Source organism: Nyctereutes procyonoides, unplaced genomic scaffold, assembly GCF_905146905.1.
Source record: "Nyctereutes procyonoides isolate TBG_1078 unplaced genomic scaffold, NYPRO_anot_genome, whole genome shotgun sequence".
NCBI lineage: Eukaryota > Metazoa > Chordata > Mammalia > Carnivora > Canidae > Nyctereutes > Nyctereutes procyonoides.
In genome coordinates this window covers 46,724,630-46,737,194 of record NW_026575042.1, presented here as the reverse complement: position 1 = coordinate 46,737,194, position 12,565 = coordinate 46,724,630, and positions in this window count along the sequence as shown.

The following is a 12,565-nucleotide window of genomic DNA, read 5'->3' as shown; positions in this document are numbered from 1 at the left end:
ATAATAAAAAATAAATTTTTCATCTTTATTCACTTACATTGAAGTCTTCCCTGAATCCTCTGGGCATAGCTTAGTAATACTATTTACTATTCAACCTGCAACACTATTACAAGTGAAAGAGAAACTATTAATAACGTACATAAACTCAAACTGTCCTGGATAAACTAATATTAATAGACTTACCCTAATTATATAACTCTTGTATCAAGTTGAATTTAATTTGTGTGCCTGCATTTCCGAGTAGACTGTAAGTGATCATACTTTTTTTTTTTTTTGTCTTTGCAACCTGTAAGTGCTCAGTGCTTTGCAGGTAGAGGTGCTAAATACATATTTTGATTAAATTAATGGATAACCAAGTTGATTGATTAATTAATGCCTAAGGATATTAGGAAGGGGAAAATCTCAAATCCACCAGCAACAATGAAGTTTGAATACTAAAATCTAGAGTGGTCATTGATGACAAAGACTGAGAGAAAAATAGAGTTAAGGTTAACAAAGTTTCTGCCCTCACACTATACCTCTCTCTCTCTCTCTCTCTCTCTCTCTCTCTCTCTCTCTTTCTCACACACACACACACACACACACACACACAGAAAGGGGAAAGGGATGGGGAAGAAAGAGAAATAACGTTATCAGGCTGCAGCTGTGTAAAGATGAAGGCCCTAATCAGAAGTTTTTAGGAGAAATAGTCAAGGTAACATATACGAAGAAGCTTAGAGAAGGTATCTGGAACCTTTCAAAAGCCAGATACCATGTGTCTGACATGGTTTTTTTTTCATATTTGGAAAGATAAGCAGAAGTATCTGATATAATGACTGAATTTCTTTAATCAGATCATAGCAATTTGCCTAACACATGGTAAGCAAACATGAAACATTCCCTGTTGCAGTTGTCATTCTTAGTATTATTATCAACATTATTGCCGGGATCAAAGAAAAGAGGCAACTTTAGAGTATGGAATATTTCAAAAAAGATCCAGGTCTATGTAGTGAGGCTACAGGGGGACTTTAGATCTCTGACTGGAGTCAAAGGTTAAAACATCTGAAGAGCTAGAGAGAGGGGTACAGACAGAGAAAATATCCTCAAAATTTGTCCCATGTTGTAGTTCTAGAGGTACGGGCCTTGGTTTCTGAAGATCTCCAACTTTCACAATTTTCCATGTCCTTTGGGTCATCATTGTTAAGCATGGAAGGAAAACAGATCAGATGCATGACATGAAGGAATAAAACTGGTAGCATCTTCTCCCAGACTCAATGGCTGTGGGTCTTTTTCTACTTTATAGAGCTGTCAACAGCACCGCTTTAAGTCTGTCTTTAACCTTTATTTTGTTTGACTCACTACATGAAAGAAAGGTAAGACTTATATTCACGTCATAGTTTGGTTTGGCAGTTTTGGGCCTTTGGCTTGTGAAGTTAGAAAACACCATGCAGGGACACCTGGATGGTTCAGTGGTTGAGCAGCTGCCTTTGGCTCAGGTCGTGATCCCTGGGATAGAGTTTCACATCAGGCTCCTGCACCGGGAGGAGGAGGAGCCTCTGCCTATGTCTCTGCCTCTTTTTGTGTGTCTCAAGAATAAATTAATAAAATCTTTAAAAAAGAAGAAAGAAAGAAAGAAAGAAAGAAAGAAAGAAAGAAAGAAAGAAAGAAAGAAAGAAAGAAAGAAAACACTGTGCACTCAGTTCAGAACAAAATGCGCTCAGTTTCCCCACAGGTTTCCATCACATGATACCATTTTCAGTCAACTGATACCTGTGGAGCCTTGGATGCCCTTCCCAAGCCTCAGTTCTGTCCAAATCAGACCATCTCAAGCATCTTTATTTTTTTCCCATTCCCTCCAAGATAAAATTCACATTTCTCAGTAGTGCATTGTATGTTTCTAGTCATCTTCACAGAGTCTCTCCTTTGACCTTACAATCCAGGCCAGCTTCAATGGCTGGAAGTTATCCTATAGCAAAAAGCCATATAAGCCCTCTAGAGCTTTCATCATATTTCTTTTCCTAGAATGAGCTCCTCAAGTTCTCTGATCCTACCTGCTTATCAAATACTTTTCCTACTTTTAATTTCTAGCTCAGTCACTTCCAGGTTGTTTGTTGTGATCTCTCACAGGTAAGTTGATCACTTTCCCTTTCTTTACACCCTCCTAAAAAGAAGTATAGACTTGGGGATCCCTGGTGGCTCAGCAGTTTAGCACCACCTTCAGCTCAGGGTGTGATCCTGGAGACCCAGGATCGAGTCCCACATCAGGTTTCCTGCATGGAGCCTGCCTGCTCTCTCTCTCTCTCTCTCTCTCTCTCTCTCTCTCTCTCCGTGTGTGTGTGCGTCATGAATAAATAAATAAAATCTTAAAAAAAAGTATAGACTTATTCCATAGTCCTAGAAACACCAGACTGAATTTACATAGTGGGCATGAATCTCGATCTCCTTTTTTATTTTTTTAAGATTTTTTATTTATTCATGAGAGACACACAGAGAGAGGCAGAGACACAGGCAGAGGGTGAAGCAGGCTCCATGCAGGGAGACCGATATGGGACTTCATCCCAGGACTCCAGGATCAGGCCGTGGGCCAAAGGCAGACACTCAACTGCTGAGCCACCCAGGCGTCCCTGAATCTCGATCTCTTAATGGTATGTGCACACAAATATTTCCTTAAATCCTATTATGGACTGAATGTTTGTGTTCCCCCAAAATGCAGATGTTGAAAACTTAATGATCAAGTGTGTTGTGAAGTGTGTTAGGAAGTGGCTGTGTTAGGAAGTGAGCTCTGGGAAGTTGATCGGGTCATGAGAATGAAGCCCTCTCATGAGTGGGATGGTGTCCTTGTAAATGAGACCTCAAACAGTTCCTTTGCCCCTTCTGCCATGTGAGGACACAGTAAGGAGATGGCTCTCTATGAGCCAGGAAGCAGGCCCTTGCCAAACAGCAAATCTCCTGAACCATGATCTTGGATTTTCTTGACTCCAAAACTATGAGAAATATGTTTATTGCTTCAGCTATTCAGTCTATCATTTGTTTTTGTTTTTGTTTTTTTACAGCAGATTAAGACACACCCCAAACAATATTAGCATTAATGCATTATACCAGTGAGGTGTTGCAAATAAAACATGAATAAATCAGGGACAAGACAAAGATCCTACTTTTAATGCTAGTGGTTAACATTGTACTGGAAGTTCTAGACAGAGCTACCAGATAAGAAAAGAAACTAAAAGTCATCCAAATTGGAAAGGAAGAGGCAAAACTATACTGATTTGCAAATGACATGATCTGATTTATAGAAAACTCAATAAACCTACAAGAAAGATACCAGAACTAGTAAAATAATTCAGCAAAGTTGCAGAGTAAAAGATCAACAAATAAAATAAGCTGTGTTTCTGTTCACTACCAGTTACAGTCTGAAAACCAAGAAAGTAATTCTATTTACAATAGCAACTAAAAGACTTAGATACTTAGAAATAAATCTAACCAAGGAAGTTGAAAGGCTTGCATGCTGAAAACTACAAAAAACTCCTGAAATAAACTAAAGAAGACATTAAAAATAGAAAGACATCACCTGCTCATGGATAGGAAGACTTAATGTTATTAAGATGGCAATACTACTCAAAGTAATCTATAGATTGAATGCAATTCCTATCAAAATTCCAACAGCCTTTTACACAAAAATTGAAAAGTCAATCTTTCAACTTATATGGAATTGCAAGGGGCTCCAAATAGCCAAAACAATCTTGAAAAATAATAAAGTAGTTCCAAATTCCCTATTTGGGGCCAGTGGAAGTTACTACCCAATCAGAAAATATGTGAAAACAAGCCATTCTATTTTTCAACACTTTATAAAAACTAAAGAAGGAACCCTGTGATATTAGAAGCAAATATCTGAACTGTCTCTTTCCACAAGTTCAAAAAAAAATGGTAAAGAAAAGTATCAAGGTCCCAAGCCTATACAAAATAACTATGCAACGTAGACAAGGAAACTAAATAGAAGAAACAAATAAAAGCCATTTATATGAAAAAATGCAATGTGGAAATAAAAAAGGAATAAAAATTTAAATATCAAAAAGAAATAAATAGTATTCAAAAGAATATGACAAATAATAAAGATAGGCAAGGAAAAGACAAATGTAGACAATAAGCAGTCATTTAAGAAAATTAAAACAAGGTAACAAAAATATTAAAAACTGTAATCAAAGAAATTTTCCTGAAATTAAAAAAACCTTGCAAACACATAATGAAAGACTGTTCTGTGAATCTGAAAATGTTGAACCAGATTAGCCAACAACAAGTTATATTCTTGTAAATTACTGTACTGTAAAGAACAAAGGAAAAGAAATTATTTATATGTTCAGGTAAAAAGACCATTTGGCTTATGAGGAAAATAAATTATTATCAGATTTAATGATCATCTTTATGTCAGAAGAAAATATAATACATATGTAGCATACTTAATGAAAATATGTTTTCATATTTAATAATTTATTATCCAGAATTTTTCAACATCTAATGACTCCGTGTATTGCGCCAAGAGTGCTTACCCTAAGGAATCTCGAAGAGAATGAGCTTCATAAAACTAAAATTTAATAGACATTATATATACTGATTAACATTATTGAATATATTGTTACTGTAAAATTAATGTTCAGGGATGGTTACAAAGGGGGAGGATATAGTAGGTAAGGGCATTTCTAACACTGTAGATCTATAAAGAACTTATTAAACTCAACAGCAAAGAACCAAACAATCCAATCATGAAATGGGCAAAAGACATGAAGAGAAATCTCACAGAGGAAGACATAGACATGGCCAACACGCACATGAGAAAATGCTCTGCATCACTTGCCATCAGGGAAATACAAATCAAAACCACAATGAGATCCCACCTCACACCAGTGAAAATTGGGAAAATTAACAAGGCAGGAAACCACAAATGTTGGAGAGGATGTGGACAAAGGGGAACCCTCTTACACTGTTGGTGGGAATGTGAACTGGTGCAGCCACTCTGGAAAACTGTGTGGAGGTTCCTCAAAGAGTTAAAAATGGATCTTCCCTGTGACCCAGCAATTGCACTGCTGGGGATTTACCCCAAAGATACAGATGCAATGAAACGCCGGGACACCTGCACCCCGATGTTTCTAGCAGCAATGTCCACAATAGCCAAACTGTGGAAGGAGCCTCGGTGTCCATCGAAAGATGATGGATAAAGAAGATGTGGTCTATGTATACAATGGAATATTCCTCAGCCATTAGAAATGACAAATACCCACCATTTGCTTCAATGTGGATGGAACTGGAGGGTATTATGCTGAGTGAAATAAATCAATCAGAGAAGGATAAACATTATATGGTCTCATTCATTTGGGGAATGTAAAAAATAGTGAAAGGGAATAAAGAGGAAAGGAGAAAAAATGAGTGGGAAATATCAGAAAGGGAGACAGAACATGAGAGACTCCTAAGTCTGGGAAACGAACTAGGGGTAGTGGAAGGGGAGGTGGGGGTGACTGGGTGACGGGCACTTGATGGGATGAGCACTGGGTGTTATTCTGTATGTTGGCAAATTGAACTCCAATAAAAAAAAAGAACCCATTTACCACAAAACAAATAAACCAAAAAATAAATAAATAAATAACACTGTAGATAAAGTCCAACCAGATAAATGAAGGAAGAAAAAAAAAGAGTAAAAAGACTAACTGTTGTTAGTAATCAAAATTAGTGGTGATGGTGTTCATATTGTTATTCTAAAAAAAAATTGTATACAGTATGGTCATCTTCATATGTTATTTAAATAATGGCATGCTTCATTTAAGGCAAGATAAAATGTTTATTTTTTTATTTAATACCACTTTTCAAGATAATGAATTGATTCCTTGTTATCTTCAGAACGTAACCAATTAATTAAAAAATATCAGTACAGACTTGAGAATTCAAGCCTATTTTATTAATTTTTTTGAAGAGAGAAAGAACGTTTGAGCTAGTGTGGGGGAGGGGTAGAGGGAGAAGGAAAGAGGGAATCTGAAGTAGGTTTCATGCTCAGCGCAGAGCCTGATGCAGGATTTGATCTCACATCAAGACCTGAGCAAATTCAAAACTGGATACTTAACCACCCAGGAACCCCTGATTAATTTCTTATTAAAGTAGTTCACTATTCCCTCTTTGGGCCAGTGGAAGCTCCTTTCAGTCTTCTTGATATGACTCTGAAAGTCATTGAGATCTTCCTTACAATCTGGTATGTCAATATATTCCAAGCTCATCTTACACATTCCCTGAAAGAGATCTGGAATTACCCCAAATCTGGAATTCACCCCAAAATCCCTGGTTTTTCTTCAATATCTTATTTATTTTAATGATGGTGATTTTTCAATACCACAATCTGAGGACTAGATTTCTTCAGTGGACAAAACTTGGAATTTTATACAAAACAACCCAAGTGTCCAACAATAGATAAATGGATAATGAAATCATATATATTTTTTTCAAATATTATGCATCCCTTAAAAAGAAGGAAATTCTGTTATATGCTACAATATGGATGAAACTTGATGACATTATGCTAAGCAAAATAAGTCACAAAAGAACAAATTGTGTTAGATTTTACTCATATGAAGTATCTAAGATAGTCAAAATCATAAAAATAGAAAGTAGAACACTATTGCCAAGGGCTAAAGGAAGAGAGGGAATTAGTATTTAGTTGGTATAGAATTTCAGGGCTGCAAGAGAAAACAGTTCTAGTGACCTGTTGCACAACAGTGTAAAGATATTTAACACTACTACCGAACTGTACACTTAAAAATGGTTAAGATGGTAAATTTAATGTTATGTATTTTTTACCTCATTTAAAAAAAATGGGAAGTAGTTCTCACAAATAGAACCAAAATAAAAGTTGTTTTAATGTAGCTTCAGAACAGTGGCACCTGGGTCACTCAGTCACCCAGTTTGAGCATCTGACTCTTGATTTTGGCTCAGGTCATAATTTCAGGGTTGTGAGATCGAGCCCTGTGTCAGGCTTTTTTCTGAGTGTGGATCCTCAAGATTCTCTCTCTCTGTCTCTCTCTCTCTGCCCCTTCTACCTCCCCCATCCCGTGCCACTTCCAAGTTCTCTCTCTCTCCCTCTCAAAAAAAATATATTTATATATAAATAATATATATTATATATTGTAAATAAATATTTATATAAATATATTTATGAATATATAAATATAATATATATATATTTAGAGAAAGATGATAGAGACAGTATCAAAATAAATAAATATAGTCTAATAGTATTCTTAAATATCTATCCATATATTAGTCACAAAAATAAAATCTAAAATATAGTACACAAAAATAATGGCATTCAATATGTGACAAAGATACTTCAGGAAATTACTAAGCTGACATAGCTATATCGCTATTAATCAAAATAGACTCAAGGCAAAAATCATTTCTGTACATAAAGTCACTAAATAATGATACAAAATTTATGCACCTAGATGATAGATCAGTTCCATACTCTAATAAACTACCTCAAAATAGGAAAGAAAAAAACAGAAACAGAACTCCAAAAGAAACTGACAAATGTATAATATTAATATGAGAGAATTCTAGGGATCCCTGGGTGGCGCAGCGGTTTGGCGCCTGCCTTTGGCCCAGGGCGCGATCCTGGAGACCCGGGATCGAATCCCACGTCGGGCTCCCTGCATGGAGCCTGCTTCTCCCTCTGCCTGTGTCTCTGCCTCTCTCCCTCTCTGTGTGTGTGACTATCATAAATAATAATAAAAAAAGAATTCTAATGCGCTTTTACTATAATGAAGAAATCAGGTTGAGAAAAGTTTCAGGAAACATGTGGAAGATTTTTACAGCACATTAATAAGCTCAGTTACTGGTATAAGTAGGCCGTTTCATCCAACAATTAAAGAATATGTACTCTTTTGAAGTGCATGTGGACATATACACAAATTGATCACATGCTATGCAATAACTCTAATTTCAAGATATTTTATAGGATTGTAACATCATGACCATATTCTCAGATCCCATCACAATTAGGTTAAAAACTTAAAAATCTCTAAACAACTCAGATATCAAATAAGACTCAAATAAAATAGAAAATATTTAGAAATAAGAAGACATCGTCAAATACAGAAAGCCTTTCAAATAGGGAAATCTATGTTAAATTCTTATCTAAATGAAAACAATCTTAAAATGTAGGAGTTATGCATATGGTGAACTCTCCCTTTTTTCCTAGCCACTCACCATTAAGGCAATAAATGAATAAATGGCTATGGAGAGGCAATCTATGCATAGGAAGCTACATGCATGTGCATTCATATTTACCTTTTTCTCTTTATCTCAGTGGTGAATTCACAGAGCAGTTGAGTAATTTTTAGGAATAAATCAAAAGCTGAATGTGTGCTTCTCTGGTGTGTTTGGGGAAGGTAAGAGGTAACACCATCCCAGCAGAAGGAAATCAGGCATGTGAAAGATCTTGGTTTGGTTGCCTAATTATGCACAGCAGATAAGGACACAGAAAAGCCTGGAAACAAAGACAGACAGGCTTCATAAACCAAATGTAGGAGTGGGAGCTTTATCCTAAAGGAGTTGGGGGAAACACTGCGTGCTATATAAGGTGATCTTACGTTCCTCTTGCCTGAGGTCATCACAGCCTATTTCCCTTCACCTTCACAGTTACCTTGGTTTGTATAATAAATTATTTGGTCCACCACTACCAAGGGGTTTTGGGCAAATAGGTCTGGCCCAGTAAAGTTAGGCTGATAGGGGAGAGGGGAGAGGGGAAAGGTACTGGAACAAATACTCAAATACCCACAGAAGATCTGATGATACTGAATGGTGTGTGATGCAAACCCCAGCAAGAGGGCAACTGCTCTCCTGTTGCATCATAAACGTGAAACCAAAATGCAGAAATTTCAAACTAAATCCCCACTGTTACTTGGAACCATAGAACCATACCTAGAATTATGATTCATGCGAGGAGGAGAAACAATAAAAGCTAAAGCCAGTGGAGGGAAAAATTCTCTAAAGGCCTGATATTTGAAGGAAGCCATTTTGGACTTCTTTGCAAGTCAGCAGGACTGTACATAAACTTTGTTCAAACTGAAAGCTTGATTTATGCCTCACCAAGAGAGTGTAGGTTGTATATCTGCTTTGCAAAAAGAGTAGCCTGAAGGAAAACCATCCTGTCCTTAAGGTATCACTCAATGCCCCAATTCCCTGCATTCCTTAATGTTAAAACACATGATTCCCCGTCTATTTGTTAATCTAAATTCTTTTTAACTTTTTTAAAATGTACCAATTGCGCATTCTCTGTAAAAACTTCACTTTCTGTGAAGATCATGTTTCCTAGGCAGCTGTCCTAATAGGCTCAAAGAAAACTAACTTTCTCTTAGAAATTCTAAAAAGTTCCTTCATAGTGGGTCAACGGGCCCATCATAAAGCTAAGTGGCTGAGAGCTCGAGCCAATAGGAAAGATGCTCCTACCCACTGAGAATGGAGTGAGGAGGGGTCTGCTCAGTGTCTTTCTCTAAAATTGGCATAGGCTGCCTGACGGAGCAGAACAGCATCCGGGGCTCAGCCACAGAAAGCTACAAAGTTGGTTGAACACTTCAGTTGTCTTCCATCCCACTTTCTGCAGCCTCTCCCCCAGGCACCTTCAAAGGTCTGAAGCCTCCCCCTTCTCCCTCCTCATGATCAACCCTTCTCAGACCTTCCCTTCCCTATAGGACTTACACACTACCTAACTCATCTCTAATTCTCTCCTTCTAATCACAACCTCCTTTCCTTTAGAGCAGCTGATATGATGTGTTATGAAAACATGAACACCAGGCAAAAAGAAAAAAAAAAAAACATGAACAGCAGCAGCAACAACAAACTAAAATTGGATGAGCGTGTACATGTGTCAAACAAACTGGTGCATTTTGATTGTAGCAAACACAATCATCACTTTGCATATCTCCCATCCTTCTAAATATCTGATTGTTAGGCCTCAAAAACATGATACCCTATTTTTGAGATACTTCGCTTCTGACTGCTAATTTTTATTATTGTTGTTGCTCTAACCGTATCTCCTAAAGCTTTCCAATTAGCTCATCCATCCACCTCTATATACCTACAGATATAATTCACCTTGTGGTTTGAAGAGTAAACAACTTTATCTTCACCCTGTCTTTCCTTTGACTCTAGAAAAAAAATATTCACTTCACTTAAAAACAAAAACAAAACAAACAAAAGCCTGTTATATAGTCTAAAAGACACTCTTCAGGTCATCTGCTTACACTTTTAGTTTATCTGAGCCTAATCTTTAATTGTCTTTGAAATATTTTATAACTATGCATTGCCTACATTCAGCACATTCTCTACTGCTCGTCTTTGAGCTGTTTTTATTATATTGGTCCTTTGGATTCTCTACTAAAGAAGTTGCGATGTCTGCCTGGTGTCCTCACTGAATTAATTAAAATATAGTTTTTAATAGGTATTCATTTTGTATCTGCATGAGTCATAATTTTAAGATATCTAAAAGTTATCATCAATGGCATAGACCTTTCCAAGCCCTGGTTAATCACCATAGTATTTACGCATCATTATGTATGGTGGTTTATAATACTCATAGCTACAATGCTTTTATTTTATATTAAACTTTGTAATGAATTCTGATATTTTAAAGAGCTTTATTAAATTCTTATAATATCAACTTCACTTTGACCCTACCCAGAGTTTCATAGGCTGATTACCTGTTATGTAGATATTGTTACATTATTACTCATGATGGTATACGCTTGAAAATGATGGAACAATGAATATATTTTCTAGGTTTTGAAACTTAGTCAATAAGGATAGAACATGGCCGGTAGCTCTAATATCTGAAAAGGTTCTGAGAAGCGACTATGGGAGGAGTTTCTCTCTTTCTCTGTCTTTTGGTCTGGCTCCAAAAAGAGTAAGTCTTGAAATAAGAATCAGGGTCATCTGCTATTTTATATCAACATCAAGTGGTGCATTAGTTTTAAAGTTTTATCTCTAACCCAGATGAACCAAATTCAGCAGGTGATGCATCCTAAAGCCATATCAGTTTCTGTAACCTTTGTTCTTTAGCCCTCAGGACTCCGTAGAGCACTGCATCAGTGATTTGTAATTGGCTCCGAGAATTTGGCAATATTTTAAAATCCTTGAAAAAGCAACAGAATGCCTTTCGCTAACATTCATTTTGTTGCTAAGATTTTCCTCAGTTCAGAGTCAATCTTCACTCCTAAAAATAAGAGACTGAGAGTTTAAGTACTGATGAGTTGTTGGCTTGCAGGGACATTACGTAAGGTATCCCCTTCCTTCTGGCCCAAGCTTTTAACCAGATTCCCTTATATTGCATTCCCCAACAGTGCAAGAGGGCTCCCCTTTCTCCACATCCTTGCCAACATTTGTTGTTTCCTGTCTTGTGAATTTTAGCCATTCTCACTGGTGTAAAGTGATATCTTATTGTGGTTTTGATTCGTATTTCCCTGGTGACAAGGGATGTGGAGCATTTTTTTCATGTGCCTGTTGCCCATCTGTAGGTCTTCTTTAGAGAAATGTCTGTTCATGTCTTCTCCCCATTTCTTGACTCGATTGTTTGTGTTTGGGGTGTTGAGTTTGATAAGTTCTTCATAGATCTTGGATACTAGCCCTTTATCTGATATGTCTTTTACAGATATATTTTCCCATTCTATAGGTTGCCTTTGAGTTTGCCTGTACCATTGAGAAAATGAGATTTGTGCCTGCTGCATAAGTATAGTACTGTGTTATTGGTACTCTACTGGAAGTCTCTACTGCTTTAGGAGGGGATACAAAATGAAAAAGATTAATCCTTCCTGTGAGGGTCAAAAAGGCAACATGAAGGTAGGTAAGGTTTGAGCTAAGAAATTAAAATCTATTCCACAGAGGGAGAAACGGATGTGACAAAAGTTCCAGTGGCCTCGTGTTGTTGATGCCTTAGGGTGATTTCAGTAGTTGAGGCTGGCCTGGGTTATAGAGTTGAGAGAGGAACTCCATCGGGCTGGACACATATAATGTGTCTGATATTTGTATTTATCATGGAGAAAATTGGGAGAATATAACTTATTACAAACTTGTTTGAAAACCCCTGTGTGTCTTGGGAAAACTCCCAAATCTCCATGGATATTTGCTTACCACAGTTTCCATGCGATGGAAACATCTCAGAGAAGATGTGATAAACACATTCTGCCCATACTGGTTTTCATGTTGCCTCATTAACTCACACACATCAAAAAAAAAAAAAAAAACCTGTCTACATGTTCCAGAACACTCTTGCCCTTCTCGTTTTCAGGGAGAAGAACAAGTTAATTGTTAGTACAGACAAAGAACAATGATGCTGGAAGCTCCCAAGTGAGATGGGAGGCCTGGGAGAAGATGGGATGAGGCTTAAGCCTCATCATATGTCATGCATGCGATCCTTTTGCCCTCATTTCCTCACCATGTTATTTACAGGGACGTGTGTCATTGTCAGAATAAAAGATCACTGACGTCAGACCTGAATCTCAAGAATGGCAAGATAAACAAAGTTTGTGCATCTTGCCCATTCTCTACTTTTCCAGCT